This window comes from Microtus oregoni, unplaced genomic scaffold, assembly GCF_018167655.1.
Source record: "Microtus oregoni isolate MIOR12 unplaced genomic scaffold, Mior012 000054F_ref0000373, whole genome shotgun sequence".
NCBI classification, from domain to species: domain Eukaryota; kingdom Metazoa; phylum Chordata; class Mammalia; order Rodentia; family Cricetidae; genus Microtus; species Microtus oregoni.
The window spans coordinates 4,753,035-4,779,364 of NW_024543830.1; the positions used below are offsets into that span (position 1 = coordinate 4,753,035).

At 46.1% G+C, this 26,330-nt stretch overlaps 1 pseudogene; it reads right to left on the bottom strand.

Moving 5' to 3' along the window:
• Nucleotides 1–12,839: 12,839 nt before the first annotated feature.
• Nucleotides 12,840–26,006, bottom strand: LOC121437794 (annotated as a pseudogene).
• Nucleotides 26,007–26,330: the final 324 nt, after the last annotated feature.

Genomic DNA, 26,330 nt, shown 5'->3' on the forward strand with positions numbered 1-26,330 from the left:
TATTGATCAGTAGAGCTGTCCAGCTGTCCAGCCCCTCACAGCCTCTGTTTTCTCACCACCCCTGCGGCTTTGAGTACAGGAGGAATCCACTTGCCATCTGTTGGCCATGCTCACTGTCCTGTGCTCAGATCTATGGGTTGATTCGTCCCCAAGTCCATCTTGCTTAAGATCATGCCCGTCCCACTCCCTCGGGGAGAAGTCAGAACTGGGAAAGCCTGGGAGACATTACCAACCTCAATCCCCTCATCTTCCAGATAAGGAAATAATGATTCAGAGTGAGCGGAACACTGGGAGTCCAGGTACAGGCCGAGCCCATGCGTTCTGTGTGGTTCTGGTGCCCCTTCATCCAGGCCAGAGTCACTTAGGTAGCAAAAATCTTTTGGCGGCAGCAGGTAGCACAAAGATTTAGGGGCCTGAGGCAACCACCCTTGGTCTGTCCCTTTGGAGACTGGGAATGGAAGATGAACATGTTCCAGATTCCACTGTGTGCAATGGGGTGGGAAGCCCCGAGAAATACCACAGGGGGCTGTGTGCAAACTGGATCACTTCCCTGAATATTTCTTAGTGACTCAGAGAGCAGGGCCTGGACACTCAGATAAGTGTCGGTTGAGGACCCACCCTTGAGGTCGAGTGGGATTGGGAGGGCTGGAGCTCACACAGATGTCATTGGCAAGGTAAGATTTGGGCCCATGAGGGCACAGGCAATTTGGGGTGACGGCTCCAACCCACAAAGAGCTGGGAGTGGCTTGAGACGGAGTGGCAAGGGCAAAAATGTTTAGAAGTGTAATTTTTTAATTTCCTATTTTTTAAACCACATACAGTTTCTTACTGGCATGTGTCCTAAAGCCCACTGCCATCAAGAAATGAGACACTCCACCACGCCCAACATGTACTAGGCCCATTCTGTCTACTACGGATTTTGTTAAGCAGCCACTTTGCCAGGAATGCCGACATGGATGAGGCACGGCTCCTGGTGTGATGTCTCTATAGTACATGGAGTGTGCACATGTCTGCTCTGCCATGAGGGACGGCAGCAGGAAAGGCAGAAAAACCCCGTGTGTGCCGAACCCTAGACCTGCCTGTCGCTTTACAGGAAACCGAACCGCAGGCTGGGGGATGTGAAGATCGGAGTGAGGGGTCCCAGCTCCGCACCAGGCAGCTGCCAGATCTCGTAGCAGAGACTTTTCCCTCCTTAACCCCAAGGGAACACGACTAACCTCACAGTTGCTGTGATCATATAGAACTGCGTGTAAAACTGAGCCCAGCGCCAGCCAACTATCCCTTGATAAATGGTCACAGCCGTCATTGCCATTGCTAGGAAGAAGGTCAGGGCACCTTCAGAGAGAGATCAAAGGTTCTTTGCTTCACCGGCATGGGACTCAGTGCTTGCTTTTTCTAGGTTGTTCTGCCTGGAGAGACCAGGCTCTGAGCTATGCCCTCTGTGTCCTTCCTCCCTGGTGTATTTGTTCATAAGCTAGATTCTTCATTATCAGACCATTTGGCTGAAATTCAAGGGCTCCTGTGCCCTGAGAGACTTGGCGGGGATGGGGAGGTGGGGGGCTGGAGAGGGACTAGGGGGGCACTTTCACTCTGGAGAGGATTTCCAGCCCAGACAGTTGTTAGGGCAAGGCAGGGCCCTCTATTGAACAGAACAGCTCATGCGTGAGAGCAGACCATGCCAATTCTATAGAGCGCGACCCCTCAGCCCAGCCTCCTGCTAACAAAGTTATCTTTCCCAATCTGCTTAGGCAGAAGGTGGACACACTTCCTGTCCTTGTGCTGAGCATGTCACACAGGCAGGACCCAGGCCAGAGCTGGGTCTGGCTTGCAGAATCATCCCAGACTCAAAAATCTTAGGTTCACTCAGCTGTCCTGTTGCCATGTTGGGCAGAGCTGGTTTAGGTGACAGTAACTGGCCTCTGGTCACCTGCAGCCCAGAGTGTGTCTCAAGAGTCCTTAGTGCCTGGGGGTGTGTAGAGAGAATATCAGATCAGAGTCTCGGAGAGAGGGTAAAGAACGAGGCCCTGTCACTTTGGTGTTCAGGTCAGTGGGTCTTAACGTGTGGTCACTAAGTCACCTGTGATAAACCCCCAGGTCTACCCGAACCCAGGGAATTAGAAGTCCAGGGTGGAAACCAGCAGGCTCAGTACCAGCCCTTCGCTAGACTCTAAAGCATGCAGAATTCTGGATCCTCTGCTGGCCACAGCGCACTTCCGGGTTTGTCCGGGAATCTGTGTTTTATCCAGCCTTCTCCTATACCTCCTGAATGTTTAGACACTCTAATGTCAAGATAAGCCCTAGAAACTTTTTCCTGCCCTTTTTTCTTTTTGGTCCTTCCAAATGGGGAGAAGTTTTTCGGACAACTTCTCTGAAGTTCCCCGGATGTTGCATGAGCCCACCCTACCCGTAGCACATACTTACCATGTATGCTTACCACGTACTCAGAGAGGAGCCGGACATGATATGTGCGTCAAGACTGAGGGGCACACACATCTCTCTCCGCTTTATAGAGACTCGGGGAGGTCCAGGTCCTAGGCACAGGAAGAAAGGGCAGTTCCAGGGCTGGCTCAGTGCTGCTTGACTCCAAAGCCCACGTTTGCTCTGAGCCCCTGCTGTCTCCTTCAATTATACGGTTTAACTCTGACCTTCCCTAGTAGCTGGGGTCTCCCATCTCTGTGATTGTCAGTTAACATTTGAACAGCTGAAATTGTGTTGTTGCTGTTGTTCTGAAAAAAACAACATACTGCAGACATTTCCCAAGGACTGACGACTGTTTCACTTGGGATACGTATAGTTTCAAAAGGACAAGCGTAAGATACAAATATCACACACTGGGGAAACAAGCAAACAGACAGGCAAAATCATCCGACAGTGAGGGACTCTTCAAGCAAAGCTACCACTACTGTGACCCCCAAAGCAGTTGGTGTGTGCCCTAGCCTGGTTTCTGTGGCACATGCATGTAAATCTAAACAAGGCCAGTGTGCTGCACATGATTTTATCATCTGACCTTTTTGCTTACATCCTGCTGATCTCTACAGTGCCCACAAATCAACATCATTTGGCTAGTGCCCCAAATAATATTCCAGGAGACGGTCCACCTTCGGAATGCCTTCAGCCTGTTCTGAAGGCTGGTTAGGATTGCGGTCTTTCCCACCCCCACCCCAGCCACTTCTTCCCCCCTTCCTCTTCCTTTTCTTCCCCCTCCTTTTTTTTGTTGTTCTAAAAAACCAACATCACTATAAACATTTTCTAAGTACCGCAGTCTATTTCACTTTGCACACCCATATTTTCTTTTCTGTTACAAAGTTTTGGAATAACGTGTGCATGTGTCTGTGTGTCTGTCTATTTTGAGCAAATGGAGGAAAACTTCTCAGGCAGAATTAACTTTTCAGAAGAGATGGATTTGAAAAGTTGCTGAGTACAGCGGTTGCTCTTCAGACTCCCAGACTACACGGCAGCTTTCAGGACGGCCCCTCAGCCTGTTCCCCCCCGCCCCGTCACTGCTGTGGTCCGCCTCAGTGTTCCGATGGACGGGCAGGGAAGAGACTGCTAATCTGCATTTTTCCTGATTACTCGAGAGATGTATTTACTTCTAGAATGTTCGTTAGTTATTTCTATTTCTTTCCCTTGGAATTGTTTATTCCTGGCTTTCTTGATTGAGTGTGTGTGTGTGTGCCCGCGTGAGTGTATGTGTGTGCGTGCGTGTGTGTGCACGCGCGCGCGTGAGCTGGGTATTTGTTTTTCTCCTTGTTGACTTATCAGCCTTTTCTCCGGACTATGGCTACTTTTCCTCCTTATGCGCGTTGTCAAACTCCCAGCAGATGACTCCTCTTTTGCTTTGCTTTTAGTGTTTTTGCTGTGCAGAGAATTGATATTTTTATCAAATCAAATCTATAAATTTTAAAAATGTATGGTTTCTTGATTTTGTGCCTGGCCTAGAAAGGCCTCTAGGCCATTAGAATTCAGGAAGTCGTTAGGAGACTTGTCGGAGCAGCTCGTGTCCAGTGTGTCAGCCTGGATCTTAAAAACAGAACAAAAGCAAGCAAATGCTACAGAGTTGTTACGGGTGCCTCTCCCTTTAGATCTCAGCTTCTTTTTCAACAGAAGTGCATATTTTATCATCATCTCACCTCATCTGGCCACAGATTCCACCATCACCACCTCTTGCTTTTGCTGCTTCCTACTTGCAAATGAGAACGTTGAACTTGGGGCTCCTGGGCCTGAATCTTGTGATAGGTTGTCACTGTGACTCTAGATGTTTGAGTTACACTTGCTTCCTTAGTGGGGGCGGGGGGGGTCTGTTTTCTTTTTTGAAGGCATATTTTCTACCCTTTCTATAAAGAGGGAGCTTTGCAAGATTTTTTTCCTCCCTCTTTTTACTTTGAAATCGCTTTGGTACCTCTAAGATCATCACGAGCCTGTAGCTTCTCACAGAGGAGCAACACTGTGCTTTCTGCTGCTCAGCTAAGCATCTAGGTTGACCTTTTTCTTTTCTGAAATTGGTTATGGAGGCCACTCTGGCCTCATGGAAATCCCACTGTCTCTGCTGCCCTAGTGCTGGGATTAAAGGCATGCACCATGACCCTTGGCCTCTATTATTATTATTATTATTATTATTATTATTATTATTTGAGACAGTCTCATGTAATTGGTTTTGAACTCACTATGTAGCTAAGGATGACCCTGAGTGCCTAATCCCCCTGTCTCCACCTCCCAAGTGCAGGAATTACACCTGTGCACTGCCGTATGTGACTGTGTTGACCCTCTTGATAAGTACTCCATCTCTTACGTCTCAGTGTATGTGGACGGCAGAAAAGTGAACCCCAAAGATGTCCACACTCTGACCTCTTGAACCTATGACGATGCTGATATGTAACCTGCCAACCAGCTGACCTGACATGAGGATAGTATTCTTTTGTGCATTTATGTGTGCACACATGTGCACTTCTGCATGAGCATGGAGGGAATGTAAACATGTGTGCACATTCATGTAGCTGTCAGAGGCCAACTTAGGGTGTTATTCCTCAGCAGCCATTACTATGGTTATCGGGCCAGGGCTGTCGCTTGACCCCGGGCTTTCTGATTAGGCCAGGTCAACAAGTCTTGGGATCCCCCGTCTTTGCCTTCCTGGTGCTGGGATTACAAGCTCACACCACCTTGTGCTTGGGGATCAAACTCAGGTTCTTATGCTGGCAAAGCAAACACTTTACTGATTGAGCTACTGCCCAAGTTCAGTCCTGATTAAATTTTTCTCTCTCTCCGCTCTCTCTCAGTCCCCCTCACTGTGTGTGACTCTGTATTTACACATATGTTCATAAAGATGGGCATGCCCATGTGTGGGCATGCACAAGGTTAGAAGTCAACATTGGGTACATTCTATTATCCCTCTCTACCTTTCATCTTTTGAGACAACCTCACTGAATTTGGTGCTCGCCACTGGCTGGACTGGTTGGCCTGTAAGCTCCAGGGTTACAGGCATGGGTCATCACATCCAGTACGTCCAGGGTTACAGGAATGCGCCATCACATCCAGTAGGCTCCAGGGTTACAGGCATGCGCCATCACATCCAGTAGGCTCCAGGGTTACAGGCATGCGCCATCACATCCAGTAGGCTCCAGGGTTACAGGCATGCGCCATCACATCCAGTAGGCTCCAGGGCTACAGGCATGCACCATCACACCCAGTAAGCTCCAGGGTTACAGGCATGCGCCATCACATCCAGTATGCTCCGGGGCTACAGGCATGCGCCATCATACTCAGTAAGCTCCAGGGCTACAGGCATGCGCCATCATACCCAGTAAGCTCCAGGGTTATAGGCATGCGCCATCATACCTAGTAAGCTCCAGGGTTACAGGAATGCGCCATCACACCCAGTAAGCTCCAGGGTTACAGGCATGCGCCATCACATCCAGTTTTATACGGGTGTTGGGGATATGAACTGTGTTACACTGGGGCAGGCATGTTACCCACTGAGCCATCTCACAAGTCCCAGGCTATTATCCTTACGGGACGGATGAACCTGGTGTGACTCCAGAAGTCCTTAGATAGAAAACTGCAGACACAAAGAGAGCCGGAGAACCAGGAGAGCACAGAGAGAAGCACTCGAGGGGTCATTGCTGTCTTTGAAGATAGGCTGAAGTCAGTGGGTGTGAGCGGCTCCCAGAAGCTGGGGAGGCAGGGAAAATGGTGCCTCTGAGCCTCCAGATAGGAACACAGGCTGGGGCGCTTTGATTCTGATCTCAGTGATTCTGATCTCTTACTTCAGACTTGTAACTAAACATGTGAGGTGACAACATCCCACGGTTGTCTTTAGCTGCTGGATTTGTGGCGACTGACTGTAGCAGCAATCAGGACCTGACGCAACAGACATGGAACTTGGCACAAACGTGACCTCTGCAGACACGCAGCTTGTGGTTCTCGGGCTACAATTCCCATACCTCTCTCTGACCCTAGGATGCATTTTGTTCTGCAGAAAGCAGCTACGCAGTCTTATAGAAATGAAACTTGTTTAACCGCTGATTGGTGTCAGGCTCATGCAACCTCGAATATTCTGGTTGCAATTATTCTTCTTATAATTATACCCAAGTCTAGCCTACAGCTGTACCCTAGCTGATATGCATGACAAGGAAAATAACTGCAGCCTGGGTCAGTTGCCTTGAAGAGAGAGAGAGAGAGAGAGAGAGAGAGAGAGAGAGAGAAGAAGAAGGAGGAGGAGGAGGAGGAGGAGGAGGAGGAGGAGGAGGAGGAGGAGGAGGAAGAAGAAGATTGTCTCTTTCTTTTACCATTTCATTTTATTTTGACTCAAATAAATGTTTTGGATGTGACAACATTTTCCTAAAAAAGAAAGAAATGGATGCAGGAAAGCTTCGGTGCCTATGGCTTCATTTAGTTACTCTGCCAGTCGTCGGGGCTTCAGCTTTGAAGAGGAAATAATGGGAATCACTGAATGTAGTCTCTGGGTCCCAGGAGACCCCAGGCAAGTGTACTGTTTCTCGGGATTCTAGCCTTTAGTATGGAAATAATACTGAAATATTCCATTCCTGAGGTATTTGGGGGCTTAAAGCTTAAAATACAAACTTTTAGGTAATTCTTTGGAAGCATGCTTGAGGTCAAGACACAGTTCTACCACTAGATGGCACCATCAACACAGCCAGAGGAGAAAAGACAACCTGAAGCCATGGTGGGAGGTCTTGCCTGGAGAAAGAGTAGCAGAGCCTATAGATGGTCCAACTTTTCCTTTTCCTATTTTTTCAGGGGGGGGGGGTGTGGTGTTAGGGATCAACCCAGTCTCACACATTCAAGCAAGAGTTCCCATATGTGCTATTTTAAATTTATTTTTAAAATATTTTTAAATTGAGGTTTTGGAATTTCACATTGTGCACCCAAATCGCACTCATTTTCCAGTCCCTCAGTAACTGTCCTTCGCCCTTGTAGCATCTCCCCCAAAAAAAAACTTAGAAAGAGATGATAAAAATAAAATATTAATTAAAAAACAAAAAAGCCGAAGAAAAATAAAAAGCCACCTGAAAAACGCTTCCCTCCTCTCCCCCATCCCCCTTCCCTCCTCTCCCCCATCCCCTTCCCTCCTCTCCCCCATCCCCCTTCCCTCCTCTCCCCCATCCCCTTCCCTCCTCTCCCCCATCCCCCTTCCCTCCTCTCCCCATCCCCTTTCCTCCTCTCCCCATCCCCTTTCCTCCTCTCCCCATCCCCCTTCTCTCCTCTCCCCCATCCCCCTTCCCTCCTCTCCCCAGCCCCCTTCCCTCTTCTCCCCATCCCCCTTGTCTCCTCTCCCCCATCCCCCTTCCTTCCTCTCCCCATCCCCCTTCCCTCTTCTCCCCATCCCCCTTCTCTCCTCTCCCCCATCCCCTTCCCTCCTCTCCCCATCCCCCTTCCCTCTTCTCCCCATCCCCCTTCCCTCCTCTCCCCATCCCCTTTCCTCCTCTCCCCTATCCCCTTCACTCCTCTCCCCCATCCCCCTCACTCCTCTTCCCCATCCCCCTCACTCTTCTCCCCATCCCCCTCACTCCTCTCCCCCTTCCTCCTCACTCCTCTCTCCCATCCCCTTTACTCCCCTGCCCCCATCCTCCTCACTCCTCTCCCTCACCCCCTCCCTCTTCATTCATCTCAGAGGCACTGGGAGCTGCTGCTGTGTACCGTGCAGTAGACCCTTTGTCCAAGCAGCTTTCCTTGCAAATGTTTGCTGTGTAATGAGTTGTTGGTCAGGTTCAAGGCCTCTGACTTTGGTAACCATCAATACTGGACCCCCACTCACATTCCTCCCCAGTATCCTGCTGTTGTCATGGAGATCCTATGGCTATGGTTCCTCAGGCCCAGTCCCTTCACACGCTCCAGCAGGTTGTAGATCAGGTAGATGTTGGGAGTGCCAACCCAGAGTCCTGGATGTGTGCCTGGGTGACAGCTGAGTTGGTCAGTATGGGGTGGATGGGACCATCTCATTCAGGTGAGGGGCAGAGCTAACTCTCCCATGCCCATGGTAAGGGGCGGGGAGAGCTTTCCCAAGTGTGGGGTGGGTGGGGCAGCTCTCCTAGAGCCCCCCTTTCCGATATAAACTTTATTACTGTCAGAACCTGTCTCAGGCTAAGTAGGCTGCTCTGGGTACGACTGGAAGTGGGGTCTGGCAGTCAGCACAGTCTTTTGAAACACAAATCTGAGCATGTCAACCTCTCTGTGGCTTGAGTCACTGCTGGGAAATACAGGAGGCAGAGGCATGGGCCTATAGCATGCTGCACAGGGCCCACACTGTCTCATGTCCGCTTGTAGCACCTACCCATCACTTGCCACTGACAGCTTTGTACTCAACTCTCAGCATCTATGATCCTGCCACCGGTACAATCCCCATCATCCTTCTTACTTCCAAGCCTCTGCCTGTGCAATCCCCCTACACTGAATTTTCCATCTCTCAGTTCTGACTTGTCTGTTGGGGCCTCGTTTGAACTTTAGTTTCTCCAGAAAGTCTCCTCTGACCCTAGAGTTGTTTTGATTTAAGTAGCTCACTTATGTGTCTGTCTCCCCTGAGACAGGTCCTCGAAGTTACTGAGAACAGGGGATGTATCTCAATCTATCTCATGAAGCCCCAGCAAAGGAGAGAACCTGGTGATGTGTATGGGAGTTTTGACTGACGAGCAGAGAGAAGGGCCTTCTGGGTAGACGAGATGGAGGAGATGAAGATGGAGAAGTAAGAGAGGATGGTGGAGACTCTGGGGAGTCCATGGTTTGAACTGAAGCCCAGGGGAAGTTTTCCAAGGGTTTCCCTTAGTCCCCGCTGGAAACCAGAGTGAGATTCTTCACCTTAAGCCCCGGTGACACTCTCACACTCGGATCAGGGTTGAGTGGTCCTGAAAGTGGCTTGCTGGTAAGGGCCATTTTGTCTGACCCTCACAGTGTCTAATGTCGAGGTGCTACAGCTGCTTAGGTAAAGGCAAAGGTCTTCCTCGGGTGCCCCCTGCCAGAGGGTCAGCTGAGATTAAGGGTGCTCTTGGCCTGAGATGGGGAGGGAGCACATAAGATTTTAAAAAGAAATCATTCGTACAGCGTTTTTCTTCTGAGCCTGTCCCCAGGCATCTAAACAATGCCTCTCCAGGCAGCCTGGCACAGCTGTCATAAAATGCAAGTGAAATCGGTATCTATGGAAACGGGCTGGCTCCTAGCTCCCTTTTGCCTGTCTCACTCCCTGCCTCTGTGGTGGCCAGAATAGGTCTAGACTTCAGGTCCTGCCCTCAAATGTTGGGGCTGTGTCTGTGCCCAGACCGCTCTCCCATGCCCACCTGCTTCTTACTTTCTCTTAAACAGAGGCAGGGGAGGGACTGTGGGGACAGTGACCTTACAGGGTGGCGAAGCTTCAGGAATCCAGACACAATTACTATGATGATGATTTGCCTGCAGAGGACAAGGAAAGCAGATGGGGAGCTGGGCAGGGATGGCCCTGACTTGACCGAGGGGCTCCATTCTTCTGTCTAGGTTCTTGAGAAGTGGTCCCTGGTCAGCACAGCTACACCCCTCCCCATCCTATATCTGTCTGCGATTCTCCGTCCTTTTTTATTTCTCTTCTGCCAAATTAATTATTCATCAGAGGTTTGCATGTGATGGGGCTTTATTTAAGAGGTTTATTTGTTTATTTGGGTTTCAAATGAATGAAAACCAGCCTGCTTCAACTTGGCTGAATGGTCCCAAATGGGAACAAAGATAGTTTGTTTTTTTTTTTTTTCCCTCTTTAACGCTGGTCTGCTGCATTACTAAACCATGAGGAAAAAAAAATCCTCCCAGGGGCTATTTGTCATCAAAAGGCATTGTATCGGACTAAGAGAGGCTATCCCATCCCGTAAGAGCATTTGTTGCTCTTGCAGAGGACCTGGGTTTGGTTCCCAGCCTCCACGGTTACAGCCATCTGTAACTCCAGTTACAGGGGACCCAGTGCCCTCTTCTGGCCTCCACAAGTACCAAGCATGCACCTAGTGCTCTTGCATACCTGCAGGCAAAGCACTCACATGTCTAAAATAAAAACAAATACATCTTTAAAAAAAAACAGCAGCAATTCCCACTGTAGCGTCTTAGGTAGCTATAGCTTGTCTGTGTGTAAAACTGGCTAAAAAGGTAGAGGGAGTGAGGCTATGCCACCTGGGCCTCACCATTCTGACACAAGCCATTTCACAGCCAGAAATTCTAAGAAAATCAGGAAGTCATTTCAGCGCCAACAGCGTGAGGTTACCTCCTGTCTGGGGAATCCAGCAGAGGGCCAGCCTGGACCACTAGGGGGCGACGCCGTTTCTCTTTTGCTTCCAACAGTTGTCGGATGTCTTTAGAGCCTGAGAGCAGTAGGTGACTCTTTTCCACACCAAAATAAATGGGCGTGGGCTCACGGGAGGGGCTGAGGGGACAGGAGGTGCAAGGCAGGAAGATAAGCAGCTGCGTGGGGTGGTGTGCGGGTGGGGGCGGGGCGAGGGTGGTAATCTTTTATTACATGGCCAAAATCCTTGGGCTGGTCTTCCAGTGTCCTCACTATACTAGTGGGGTTAGATGACTCACAAGGGTTCTTCATCTTTCTCTTCCTCTTCCTCCTTTTTTACTTCTCCTCTCGCAAAAGACTTTCTCATGACTGGAATCTTTGCTCTATCTCCCATTGCCCCCCAAGTCCCAAATGATCAAATCCAAGTCTGATTCTTGGCCACACCCCCAATAGCTCTGGCAGAGCTGCCTGCACTTCTGGTTTTCTACAGTTCTGTTGTGCCCCTGCCTGTATCGGGGTGACAGTTAATCATAAAGGGGCAGAAGAAAATGTAGCGGGTATAGTAGATTCACATGACAGAAAAGCAAAGGGGGGAAGCCACTGAGTCTAAGAGAGCAGGAGACAGAAACGTTCTGGGGACGTTTGGTTAGCGTTGTTCAGAATCTATTCCAACAGTTGTTATGCTTAGGATTGAGTGAATTTAACTCACAAACATGCACATCAGAGACAGACCTGGCTACGGGAAGCCTCAGTAGCTGTAGCCAGGGCTGGTAGAGCCCTACCCTGTGGGAAGCATGTACAGTGCCGCCTGTCTACCGCGGGACAGTTCGTGATGGGGCAAGAGGCTGGAGATTGAAAGGCACGCACACACAGAGACACGGGTCATCTTTGAAACAAGAATGCCGCCCATTTTAATGTGTTCCAGGGCAGCTTATATAGGGATCTCCTTGACTAATGTCTGTGGATCAAGCTCTCAGTTACTGCTCCAGCTGCATGCCTATCTGCCTGCTACTGTGTTCCCTGTCATGATGTCATGGACTCACTCTCTGACAATGTAAGCCCCAAATAAACCCATTCTTATATAAGTTGCCTTGGTCATGGTGTCTCTTCACAGCCATAAAAAAGTAAACAAGGCTGAGTGGTGGTGGTGCACGCCTTTAATCCCAGCACTCAGGAGGCTAGCCTGGTTTGCAAGTGCTAGTTCCAGGACAGGCACCAAAAGCTACAGAGAAACCCTGTCTTGAAAAACCAAAAAAATAAAATAAAATAAAAATAAAAAAAAAACAAGATCTCTCTTTTTCTGACCTCCTGGGCACCTATACATGCATGCACAATACACTTACACATACATTGTAAAAATAAAATCTTAAAAAACAAATAAGTTAAAGAAGATGGTCTAGCTATAGCACGCACACCACAGGGTCCTTATGAGGATCACATAGCCAACATGCATAGAGTCTCAGAAACAGTTCCAGGCGCCTAGTAAGTACCCAAGGAAGTCCAGTCCTTACTACCTGTGGCGCTGTAGCCTGGGTTATCCAAAAGGATCTGTGCTTAGCAGGAGAGTTAGTTTTTCATTTACTTTGTATCAAGAAGAACCTGAAGAGTAAAAGGACCTGCCAAAGAAGCACGCCCTGCCCCTGAGACCAGAGCCAATACACTGGCCCTGAAACCAGAGCCGAAAGGTTAAAAGGGTCCAGTGAAAGGAACATACCCTAGCCCTGAAACCAGAGCCAAAGAAACATACCTAGGCCCTGATCAGCTCAGCATGAAAACCACCCAATCACTGAACACAAGAACCAATCAATTCCTGGGCATGAAATCCAGCCAATCTCTGAGCTTGTTCAAGCTCAGGGATTGAAATTTGAGCAATTCCCACCCTTAAAATCTTCACCATGGAAAGATTCTACTCCTAAGAAATCCTGTCTAAGCCCTGTACCTGTTCATTTGGGAGCTGTCCTTTTCTACCCCGGCAGAGGCAGCCACTCTCCTGGATTCCTCCCTCTTAATAAATCTCTTGAATAAGGTCTTGGTAATAACCTTCTTTAGCAGGAGTGGAGTGGGGCAGAGAAGTAGGGGCAGAGCAGAGTATAGCTCAGCACATCACGGCACGGCACAGCACGGCACGGTATGACACGGCACAGCACAGCACGGCACAGCACAGCACAGTACGGCACGGCACAGCACAGCACAGCACGGCACAGCACGGCACGGCACGGCACGGCACAGCACGGCACAGCACAGCACAGTTAGGCACAGCACGGCACAGCACGGCACGGCACGGCACGGCACGGCACAGCACAGCACGGCACGGCACAGTCAGGCACAGCAGAGCTGTAACAACTTTAGCTGGAAGAGGAGAAGATTGCTACATTTCTGCAGGGAAACTCCCTTGGCAGAGCAGAGCTGAGCTGTAATGGCTCTCCCCAGAGAGAAGCACAACTGCTACATTCCTGTGGGGAAACCTTGCCCCTCGGGAACAGAACTGTAGGTATTTCCTGGCTTCCAACAGCCAGGGATAACTTTCCCTTCAGAGTGTAGCACAGGTATTGCCCGGCTTCCAATGCTCAGAATACCTTTCCCTCCAGAGTTGCAACACTTCAAGGACCTGTATGTGTTGTTTGGACAACTGGATAATACTGGGTTCAGGAGCTCAAAACCTGGCCAAGGATACCCAATAAATATACAAGATGTGCTATACAATTCAAAACAAAAATTATTTTAAGGCACTTGTGTGGAGCTGTTTCAACAGTGGTCCTGTGTGGTTTATCTTTTACTGCATATCAACTTAGAAAGAAGTTATTGTAATACCATATCTTTTTCAGGTGGAGAAAGAAAGGAAAGAGACATGTTGTGTGTCCTACACTAAGACTGTAAAAGAAAGGCTCTGTACTCATGCACTAATTGCACTGAAAATAAAAGTTAGCCAAAGAAGCTTTTGGCGTTACGTGACAGGACAGGTTATAGACAGTGTGTTTGCCTTTGCCATTTGACCCAGTTGGATGCCTTGGGCACAGCCACAGTGAATCTAGAATAAGGCCAGAAATAGAGCCCATCTCAGGGTTTGTGTTGCATATCTCTGAATATTTTTAGAGTCACTGTCAAGAAAATTTGAAGAAGAAGAAAAAAATAAGAAAAGAAAGAAAATGTCTGCCTTCTGGAAGAAGCATTAAGAATAAAATTATTGGAAAAAGGGTAGCATGCTGTTAATTCTGTGAAATGTGAGGAAAATTAATCTGGAGAAACAATTATGATTAACACAAATTAATTATAGGTACTAGTGGGTTTTGTTATGACATGTTAACACATGTACATAATGCATTTCGATCCCATTCAATTCCAGACACTCTTGCTTATATCCCACTCTTCCTCTCACTAATCTCCTCCTTCTCTATCTTTCCCACCCTGTGGCCGATGGGTTTAATTGGCTTGCTTATAGAAACGTGGGTAATGGAAACTTACTAGGTGCTACACCACTGAAGAAAATGAGTCTCCTTCCTCCGGAAACCAGTAATTGCTTATAGATCCCTAGGATGGGGTGTGGCCTTATGAGGAGCGCTGTCTTCCAAAATGGGGTGCTGATAGGACCAATCGTGTGCAGCTAATTACAGGTGCTGCCAGCTCCTGAGCACAATGGCCATGTCATGATGGAAGGCGTGTTCCATGCCACTCTACTCGACTTTCTTCACCCCTTCTTCTGTGACGTCCCCTGAGCCTTGGAGTGGGTATGTGATATGGACAGTCACTTTAGGGCTGAGTGCTCTACAGTCACTACCTACTATAAAAACAAGGTTCTCTGACCAAAGCTGATATCAGTTATAATCTATAGCCACAAACATAGTTGTCTAGAAGATAATTTGATGAGCACATATTCACTTATCAAAACAACAGTAATAGATCCCTGACCCCCATAGGACCTATGACTTCTCCAGCCACAGGATATTGACCAGGCTTAGACACCAAACACAAATTCCCAGCTGTGAAATGGGTTTTAAACACAATAAAAAAGTGATTGGTTACACCCATACTAGCCATGCTGCTATTGTACCAGTGGGTCCATCTTGCCTGGCAGCTTGGTAATGTAGCATTGTTGCTGACTCTCTTCCCCAGGAGCCTGCCTAGCGCCTCTAGGCATCATGAAAGATATTCAGCAGGGAACTCGGACCAAGCTTCTGGGGCAACACTTGTCCAAGAGTCAGGAAGAAAATATTCTGCTGGTTTCCTAAATGGGATGTAGATTCATTAGCAAGGGGGGCTAGGGATGTTTATGGTCCTTTGTTGATTATCTGTGAAGTAGTTGTCTGGATTATTCAAAACAATATTTACTCTGGGCTCTGGAAAGTGTCATGATGCTTGCTTTGGCAGCAGATTAATTTTCCAGCTAAACTTTTTATATCTAGTAAAATATTTATTAGTGATGGGTATACAAATGTCATACCTTCTTTTCACTAAACAGATGTTTATTTAGTGCTTACTTTCTATAGAAGCACTGGCTTGAAATATGGCAATCAAAGAGTTAAACATGGTCCCTGTTGCAGAGGCCCACAGAGCTGATGCAGCTCCATCTTGACACAAGATCAGAGAGTTCAAGCTTATTTTTGCTTCTGCAAGGTCAAACAACAAAATCTTTGGCCGAAGGTGAAGTTGCTATTTGTCTTGCTAGATAACAGGATGTTTTGACCTGTTGTCAAAACAGGGTGTGGTTGCTTGATGTTTTGGGTACTAAGAAGGTTAACTAATTTGTTCTTTGTATCTGGGTAAAAAAGCCTTTTGCCTTCCCCTCCTCTCTGGATTTAGGTATATAAAAGCTATGAGAAATAAAAATGAGGCAGATTTGGTATTCACTGGAATGCCCTCCCGACTCTATCTTCAGTCTCTCGTTTATTTTTTCCTCAATCCACACCCCTCCTTTCAAGCATGGACCAGGTAAATTAGCAGAACTGAGGCAAATGGTGCCCTGGACATTGGGGCTTGAACACAGAGGTAATAAAGTGATGGACATCTCAGTGTGAAGAGAGCTCGGAAAAGGAAGTGAAGTGCGGTGAGTGAAAAACTCGGGAGTAAAATATTGTATATAATTGTAGATACAGGACAAGGAAATAGTCAACTAATTGTACACTTGCTTAGAGATATTTTAAAGGCCAGAAGAGCTGAAGTAGAACAGCAGCAAATACAGAAAATTTTGGAGTTTGTAAAGCAGATCTGTCCTTGGTTTCCAGAGCATGGGACTTTGGAACCAGATACATGGGCAAGAATTGGGGCGAAAAATCCAATAACATTGTGATGAATATGGGCATGGAAGCACCCCAGTAGATGCCCTTGGCTAGCGGGCACTTAAACAGCAAAGTCTAGAATCGGGCCTTGAGCAGTTAAAAGTTGAAATAAAACCCTCCACACTGTGGGAAGAGTTGCTAGGCAAGGAAGCATTTATGAGACTGTTTGATTAGAGTCAGTCCAAGCCTGGTGAGCTATAGGGAAAAACCCCTAAATACCACAGTGAGGGCTGGTCACCTTCTTCACTTCTGACCAAGAATGCAAGGGGGCAGAAACGTAGCGCTGAGATTCAGCAAGAGCTAAGAGGCTTGGGCAATTTTGTAGTGCCACTTTCACAGGAGCTGGAAACTCTGCAAGTCTCCTTGGATAGGAAGAGTATTCCTCTTCCTACAATAGTCCCCGGTTTAGATCCACCCGTGGTGCAGGGACTTCCTGGAGCACAGCAAATTCTCTGTTCATCGTAAGTCTCCTCTGCAAGCCGGTATTAGAGAGGCCACTGACAGAGAGGAGGATGCGCAAGGCTTCCAAATGCTTCTTATGATTGAGCAGAGACACTTGGGGGAAATCTAGTCAGAGCACATCTCCCAAATCCATTTCAGCAACTCAAGGAGTTAAAAGCAGCATACACACAGTATGCTGTAAGGACCTAATGCAGCCTTTACTCGAATGCTGTTGGGGAACATAGTTCCAGAAGCCTTGCCTCCCAGGGTTTGGAAGCAGGTAGCCAGAGCTTGCCTGTCAGGAGGTGATTATCTGTTGTGGAAGACTAAATTTGCAGAACAATATCAGACCTCAGTTGAGAGAAAGCGAGCCCAGCAGGTTCCTATTTCTTATGATATGCTTGCTGGAGAAGGACACTGTAGAGATACAGATCAACAGTTAAGTTTTGAGGAGGCAGCGTATGCCCAGGTTAGTACAGCTGCCAAGAGGGCCTGGAACAAGATCCCATCTTCTGGAGGGCAGACTGAGGACTTATCCAGGATAAGGCACGGATCTGATGAGTTATTTCAGGACTTTGTCTCTCAGCTGATGCAGATATCAAGCAGGTTAGTTGGGGATGCAGAAGCTGGACTTTTGATTGTTGAACAGTTAGCCTATGGGAATGCTAATACAGTATATCAAGCTGCTTTGAGACCTTTTAGAGAGAGAGGCGATACCTCTGATATTATTTGGATTTGTTCAGATATTGGGCCCTCATACACCCAGGGGTTAGCTATGGCTGCTGCATTATGGGAGTTTCAGTTAAAGATATTTTATTTCAACAAAAAAAAAAAAAAATCAAGGCCCAGGGAGAAGGAGGACTACAGAGTCTCCTAGGAATTGCTTTGGATGTGGTCAGAAAGGACACCAAGTCAGGCAGTGGCCTGATAGGGGAGTGGGGAAGGGTCCTGGTTTTGTCTGAGATGCAGGAGTGGGAAGCACTGGGCTAATGAATGTAGATCAAGGGATGCCCAATGGAATCTCCTGCAGGGAAACGACCCAATGGGCCACCTCAGGCCCCAAGAGAAATTTATGGGGCACTCAGATAGCCTGTTCCTCCACAAGGAAATCCATTCAGGAGCTCTGCAGAGCTGTGGCAGGAAGCACTAGACTGGATCTCTGCTCAACCAGCTAAACAGTTTTAACGCCTGAAATGCAGATGCGAGCTCTCCCTGCTGGTATTCACAGGCCTTTACCTGTTATTGCTGGGAAGAAGTAACACCACTACGCAGGGGCCTTTGCCGCTCCTGGAGTGATTGATGCTGATTTTGAAGGAGAAATCAAAGTTATGACTCAAAGGGAATCTCTGTAGTAAAGTCAGGCACAATTGATTTCACTTCCCCAAGCACAAACAAATAGCCAGGTTAAGAGGGATGAGAGAGGAAAATCTGGGTTTGGTTCATCTGATGCCTATTGGTCACAGCGCCTGGAACTTGCTTTGTTTACAAATGGAAAGAGCTTCTCTGGCCCCTGGACACTGGTGCAGATGTGTTTGTTACCACACTAATCAATGGCCTTCAAACGTGGCCAAAATGCAGACAGCTGCAAGGGATTGGCCAGACTCAGAGTCCTGAGCAAAGTAGCAATGAGCTTTCCTGGAGAGGTGAGGAAGGTGGCGAGGGAACTTTTCAACCATACATTCTTCCTCATTTTCCTGTAAATTTATGCGATCGGGATATTATGACCTTAATGGGGGTGTCTTTATATAGCCCCAATGCGAGACTGTTGCCCAGTCTAGGGCTAGGTGAGGAGAACGAGGGAAGGGTTGATCCTATGGTGCCCAGAAAGAGTTCTTCCAGAGCGGGATTAGGATATTTTTAGGAGAGGTTACTGAAGGCCTGCGCCCCATGCAGACTCAAATATTTGGAAGAGTAATGAGCTGGTATGGTTGGATCAGTGGCCTCTACCAGAAGAAAGATCACAAGCTGCTCATCAGTTAGAGCAGGAACAGCTGAACAGTGGTCATGCTATGCCTTCTAATTCCCCTTGGAACTCTCCTATTTTCATCATTAAAAAGAAGTCTGGAGAAGCCGGGCGGTGGTGGCACACGCCTGTAATCCCAGCACTCGGGAGGCAGAGGCATGCGGATCTCTGTGAGTTCGAGACCAGCCTGGTCTACAAGAGCTAGTTCCAGGACAGGCTCCAAAAACCACAGAGAAACCCTGTCTCGAAAAACCAAAATAAATAAATAAATAAATAAATAAATAAAAAATAAAAAAATAAAAAGAAGTCTGGAAAGTGGCGATTAACACAAGATTTGGGAAAAGTTAGTGAGACCATGAAACTAGGGAGCTTTACAGTCAGAATTGCCTGTTTCTGCAGCCATGCCAAAAGATACCTGTCCCATAAAAGATGCTATGCTGGTTTTTACTGCTGGTTCCTCAAATGGGAGAGCTGCTTATGTTGTTAAAGGTAAAGGATACGTGGTACAAATGGCTCTAGTTTCAGCTCAGGTTATGAGCCGTAGCTATAGGTTTCCAGCTTTTTTGTAAATAGTTCATTTGATTTGTATACTGATAGTTATTATATTTTCAAAGCTCATCAAGTAATAGAAACAGTTCCATGTATAGAGACTGGTAATGATCAGATTAAAATGCGGTTTCAGCAAATTCAAAATACCATTCATCATAGAAAATTACTGTGCTTTGTGGATCATATGAGGATTCATTTCGATCTTCCTGGTCCACTGGCTGACAGTAACGACAGCTGATAAATTAACAATGATGATAGCCCTGCCCCAGGTAGAACTGGTTCAACACTCATATGCAGAATTTCATCATCAGAATAGCGGAAGTTTGAGAAAACAATTCGGCCTTACCAGAGAAACTGCTTGTCAGATTGTTAAGCAATGTGATGTTTGCCCCACAATATTTTCCTGTACCTTCTTTGGGAGTAAAACCTTGAGGCCTATTTCCTAATCATTTATGGCAAATGGATATTACTCATATTGCAGAGTTTGGTAAATTAAAATATGTACACATGACAGTTGATACATACGCAGGTTTCTTGATGGCCACTGCACAAACTGGAGAGGCCACTAAGTATGTGATATTGCATTGCTTAAAACATTTTTACATATGGGAATTTCTAAAATTATAAAAATGGATAATAGAGCCGTATATATTAGCAAGGTATTCAGCAGTTTTGTTCCCAATGGAACATTGAGCATAAAACAGGCATTCCTCATAATTCTTAAGGACAAGGAATTGTGGACTGTGCCTGTGGCACTTTGAAAACACAACTTCTAAAAATAAAGAAAGGGGAGTTTTAACCCCAGTCTCCACATAATGCATTGAATCATGCCTTCTTCGTTTTAAATTTTCTGAATATGGGTGCCCGTGAACAATCTGCCATGGATAGATTTTGGCATGATGGCACTTGAGCAACTTTTGCTCAAGTCAAATCTAAAGAATCTTGCACTGGATGTTGGAAAGGACCTGATCCTATTTTAATATGGGGTTAAGGGCATGTTTGTGGTTTTTTTCATAGGAAGAAAACGAGGCTTAATGGCTGCCTGAATGTTTAGTGCCACACATGCAGAAGAGGAATGCCAGCCCTGGTGACATCACAGCTGCAATGGCCCTCCCAGAGAAGTTTGAGAAAAATTTGTTGAGCCTATGTTCCTGACTCTCTGACTTTATCATTCTGTGGTCTGGGAAGGGAGAGAGGTTTTGATGATGGTTAGTGATTTCTATCTTCTTGACAAACCTATTACACCAACTTCCCAGATGTCTGTGAGTTCCAGTTATTCTGAATCTGGCCAAAAGCTGAATATTTGGCAGTTTATCCACATGACATCTTGGGACACAGAATGCTTTTTGCCAGTGTAGTATTCATCTGCTGTTGAAATGGAAAGCCTGGAAGACAGGTGCCTCAGACTTTCCCTCCGTGGGAAAGAGATCCATTGAAACAAGTGAATACTATTAAAGAAGTGATGTGTGGCTAAAAGACCCTCCTCAGTATAATAAATCACATTGGAGGTACTGAAAAGACCCACCAAATTGATGGGGATAAATCGGATAAAATCTTTGCTGTTGGGACTGCAATAGCTCAAACTTATCTTTGAAAGTTTGTAGCAGCAATACATTGGACTTTAGGAGAGGAAAAAGACTCATACCTCACTCACTACAAAACATTTTGTTATCCTTTGGCTGAATCAAAATTATGAAAACTATAATATAGCCAATTGTGCATAATCATACTAGAGTTATAGTATTGACCTGTTAATGTTTGCAACCTTTGATATACCAGGTAAGTGTTAATGGATGGAAAAAAAGGCAGAGTTCATTTTGAGCGGAGTTTGACATGATGCTAATGGGTCTTTAGATACAGTGTGGTTGGAAAGACAGAGTTGGCGGGGTTTTTTTTTTTGTTGTTGTTGTTGTTGTTGTTTTTTTTTTGGTTTTTCGAGACAGAGTTTCTCTGTAGCTTTGGTGCCTGTCCTGGAACTAGCTCTTGTAGACCAGGCTGGCCTTGAACTCCCAGAGATCCGCCTGCCTCTGCCTGCTGAGTGCTGGGATTAAAGGCGTGAGCCACCACCGTCCGGCCAGAGTTGGCTTTTGATGCAGATGAAACTGTGAGAGACATCCTGGACCAGTTTAAAAAGGTGATTCCATCATGGTCATCCTTTACTCCCTTTATTAGGAAATATTATAGACTTAGAAGCATATATATATTTCTTAGTATTACCTAGTTACTTGTGAACTCTCATTGGAAAGTTGGCTCAAAGGTATATGGCATTTAGCTACACACTCTCCCTTAACCCTTTATAACAGAGACTGGTAGTCAAAGATGGGTAAGGTCTTTTTAAAGTCAACCTAAGACAGGATATGCATGATGGAATGTGTGTACCAGTGATGGGTAAGGCTAGAAGGTTAAAAGGGACAACCTAAGACAGACACAGTCATCTGTTCTGTGGCAGGAGCTCGGTATTAATAATTAAATTACAATAAGTGGGAGCCCATAGAAGAGGTTCTGCTCCATTTTGACGTAAGGTCAGAGAGTTTGAGGTTATTATTGCTCTTATGAGGTCAAACAGCAAGATGTTTGGCCTAAGGTGAAGTTTCTGACCTAGGGTTACTTGATGTTTTGGGTATTAAGAAGGTAGCCACTTTGTTCTTTGTATCTGGGTAAAAAAAAACCTTCCCCCTCCTTTCTAAATTGGGGCACATAAAGACTATGAGAAATAAACATGAGACAGATTCAGTTTTCACCAGACTGCCCTCTTGACTGTATCTTCAGTCTCTTGTCTATTTTTCCCTCAATCCACTTTCAAGCATGGACTGGATAAATTGGCAGGACTGAGACATCCTGCCCTCCTGTAGACAGCCACTTAAATATAAATATAAATATATAAATCATCATCTCCTTAGGGGATGTGCAGAGTGCTAGATGTGCATAGACTAAAAAAATTGACCTTGTCGTGTGTGTGTGTGTGTGTAATACAAAGGCCTTTCTAAAGATGTGAAGTGCCCACCAAAAGACTGCATAATCCCTTGTCTGGATTTGGGTTAGTCTCTGAGTGAGCATAAGTTTGCATCTATGTAAAACCTGTGGCATTGTTTCTGCCTGTGTTTTCCCTCTCTTTAAAATTAATTATTTTAAATATTGATTAATATTAATTCTTGATTGACAAACCATAGTTATACACATTTATAGAGTATGATATTATGTTTTGATATATCTGTGCATTCTGGCATTATTAATCAAGCCAATTAACATATTTTTTACTTCTCTATTATTTTCCCTGGTGATCCTTTGAAATCCACTCTTAGTTATTTGAGATGGCCCAGACCATGCAGTGTTATTGACTGCACTCAAGTTACTGTGCAACAGGTCTTGAAACTTCCATCTCTGTCAAATTTTTTACCTTTTGATCATAGACAGGAAACAACCTAAATGTCCGTCAGTGGATGAGTGGATGAAGAAAATGTGGAGTAAGCTGAGCATGGAAGTACATATCTGGAGTCCCAGCCACTCAGGAGGCAAAAGTGGAAGGGTAATTTTCACCTGTTGGGTTCAGCACAACTTGGACAACACAACAAGACACAGTCTCAAAAATAAAACAGCAAAAAAGAAAGAAAGCTGTGATACAGATATAACAGAACACTGTTTAGCCTTGTGTGGGCAATACCACATCACTTGTTACAACACAGGTCCGTTTGGAGGACATTGTGCTAACTGAAATAAGGCAAGCACAGAAAGACAAACCCTGCATGATCTTGCTTATGATGTGGAATCTACCAAAATGGAGCCCAGAAGCAGAGAGGGAATGACAGTCACCAGAGGCTGGCAGGAAGAGGAAGATGGGCATGAGGAAATGTGGCAGTTTCTCTCTTGAAGGCGGCCAGTTTCCTTCTCCAGACTCTTCCTGAAGAGTGAGAAGGGCTCCCGGGTGGTGGAAGTAGTCTGAGAAATGGCTGGACCAGAGAGATCAACACAGCTCTGGGAATGCATCAGCTCTTGGTTATTGGTAATCTGACCAAATAAGTTTTTTAGAAAAGGAGTACAATTTATTGATTAAAATGATAGAGCAGGAAGATGGGTTATTACTATCCGTATCACACTGTCAGGGATTGAGAGTCTTATTCCTCACTGGTCAGTTACAGCTTAAGGGACCTAGGTGGTGGCTGTGAGCATTAGTATAATGTCTCACGTGCTAGCTCTGTGTTACTGATATATATATAGCTAGCCAGCTCTGGAGTAAATCTACCAACTCATGTGTCCAAAGTTGCTGTGCTCAGAAGTGTGAGAATCAGGATTTCTGCCCAGACTCCTTTGCACTATAAAGCCTGTGTGTTTTCTACCTGCCTTCAGGGTTGGAGACAGAAACAGCAGACAGAGGTTAAGACCCTAGAAACTTACTTGTCTCGGTGGACTTGATGATATCCACCCACACTGGGAAGGGCAGGCCATCTTCACCCAGTCTATTGATTCAAATGCTAATCTCTTCCCAGAAAAACCTTCCCAGACTCTCCCAGTTATGTTTTCTGAGTAAACTGGCCATCCATCAGCCCAATCAAGATGACACAGAATTAACCACCTAGTGATCGTGATCAACCCGATCAGCTCCTCTGAGTCCTCCCCAGCTGCCTTTTTACCTCATTCCCTTCCTAACAACGCGATTCTCCATATTGTTAGGCCGTTTCTTCTATTCTCGGAAACAGAATAGCTTTAGTACCAAAGGGAACGTTTTTCTCATTTGTGTTAGTTTTAAGTTTAATGGTTTTCATAATGTCCCTAAACTAACTGGTCTTTTTTCCCACTGGCATAGTCAAGTAGAGTTCATGTGTATACCTACTTATGAGATAATTAACTTAAAAAAAAAAGAATAGACTTTATTTGGCCCTAACTTTAGCTCAAGAGCAATGGAAAGAATAAGAACTATGCTTTTATATAATGCTGAATACAATCAGGGAAAAAAGCTTGTACCACAGTAGGGGAAGGTGACTGATACATTTGTTTAAATGTCCTCATTCGCTGGTCCAGCAAAGATCTAGACAACATTATCCTTGACAAACTTGTTTGGTTATTTGTAGTTAATGTGATCATTCTAGTTTTCTGAAAAACTAAAGAAGAAAAAGAACAATGACCCCGTGTTACCTTGGGGTGGTCCGTTCTGTCCATACCTGTCTTTGGCTATTGACTGGCACCTTCATTAAAAAGTAAGTTCCTTGAAGGCATATTAGTTACAATGAATATTAATAAAATTCTCTGGCCCTTAATTAAGTAGGGTGAGAAAATTTGATAATAAAACATGAAGGGCCAAATTAATTAGATCAATGAGACAACCAGCCGGCACAGTTAGCCAGAGGGAAGTCCCATGCAAACCCTTTGCTGCCTGACTGGTTTGGGCGATGTCTGGTGGCAGTTACCGGCACCCGCTTTCTTGCACTCATGTCCCGGTAGAATTTCCAGGGTAGAAGCAGTAATTCCAAACTCCTTGGTTCGGAGCATTCATTTATTGCTGCAATCCAAGAAGACATTTAAAAAACATTCTGGAGCAGTTACAAACAGTCCTTGAGCTCCCTTCTGCCTTATCTACTGTTTCCCCCTTTCCTTCCTTGTGGAACGTTTTCTCTTTCCTTAACTAACAAGTGCGGTGTGCTCCTCTTGAGAGTGGGAGTTAGGTGAAGGGTATGAGCCAGTCCCCACGTGTCTTCCATCCTGGTGCCATGCTGCTTCAGTTTGACTGTATTAGGTCAAATAAACTGCTTGTTATTATGAAAGAATAAATATAATTTGTCTCACTCAGCACCACTAAGAAATGACTCAAACGTCGTAGAGGGTTAGACAACAAAATATATAAATAAACCCATGAAAGGATCAGCATTTGGCATCCCTCAGCCTTGAGCATCTAGAGCAGGGTTTCTAAAACTTTCCTCTGGGACAAAGCCTTTGACTCAAGAAATATTTTCATGACTCCCGGTATGTGGACATATAGGTTTATGAATATTTACTATTAATAAATCCTATAGAGATTTATTTTAAAATGATTTTTGGTATGCACGCAATTTTAGCACTTATTAAAGATGTAAGGAAATCTGCAATCAAATGAGATAGACATGCTTGTTTATTTTTAAATAAGGAGTTAAATCTTGAGCCAGGTGTGGTGGCAAGCCCAGTCCTTGGGAGGTAGAGATAAGAGGATCAGGAGTTCAAGCCACCCTCAACTACAGCGAGAGTGTGAAGCCAGCCTGGGCTCCAAGAGACACTGTTTCAACCCTTCCCCTACACCCCAAAACAGTACTAAATCTTTTTTTTCCAAGTCATAACCAGTTTTATTGCAAAAGGACCCTGTACATTTAACAATTCTAGTACCTTAATAGCTACCCAACAAGTCATTAACATACAGAAACATGCATCATGAGAAGCAAGTACTATCACCCATCCCTTCTGCACATCGGCAACTTGTCACTCCTGAGCCGCAGCGCCCACAGCACTGAGGTCTGTGAACAGTCACTCTCCCCATTCATCCTGAGTGAAAGATGGAATGACTTAAGTACAAATGCAACATATTATAAACAATTTCTTACAAAAAAAGTCACAAATTAAACCAAAGTATTTTACAGAATTTACTACAAAATGCCATAAAAACCGCCTCGACTTAAGCTCCCCCCCCTCCCCCCCGTATCCGGCCAACTGGATGTCTTTGGGCATGATGGTGACTCTCTTGGCGTGGATGGCACACAGATTGGTATCTTCAAACAACCCCACCAGGTACGCTTCACTGGCCTCCTGAAGGGCACCGATGGCGGCACTCTGGGGCGATCTCCCTCACCAACCTCTGGAAAGGCAGCTTCCGAATGAGCAGCTCAGTCGACTTCTGGTAGCGACGGATCTCTCGCAGAGCCACGGTCCCGGGCCTGTAGCGGTGCGGCTTCTTCGCCCCGCCGGTAGAGGGCGCGCTTTTCCGGGCCGCCTTGGTGGCCAGCTGCTTGCGGGGCGCTCCCCCGCAGCCCCCCCTCCCCCCGGTCGACTTCCTAGCGGTCTGCTTGGGTCGGGCCATTTTCTTTCACCCAAAGTTGGAGTCTGAGGCCCGTGCTGGGACCGCCGCGCCGCTGTGAGCTCACAAACGGGCGACAGGAACAGAAGATCTACCTCCAACGAACGACCAAACCGCTCTGCCAGTACTAAATCTTAGTTATTTGGTATCACACAGTGCAGAGCCTGTCTGATGTATTTCCGAGTTGATCGATGTTTAAATTGTCTGCCTGTCGATGCTGAGATGCTGTTTTATAGAGAGAACAAAATGACAGAAGCATGTTTATGGCCATTTCAGACACTGTTGGAAATTCTATCTTAACCCCAAGTCAAAAGATTCATTTAATGA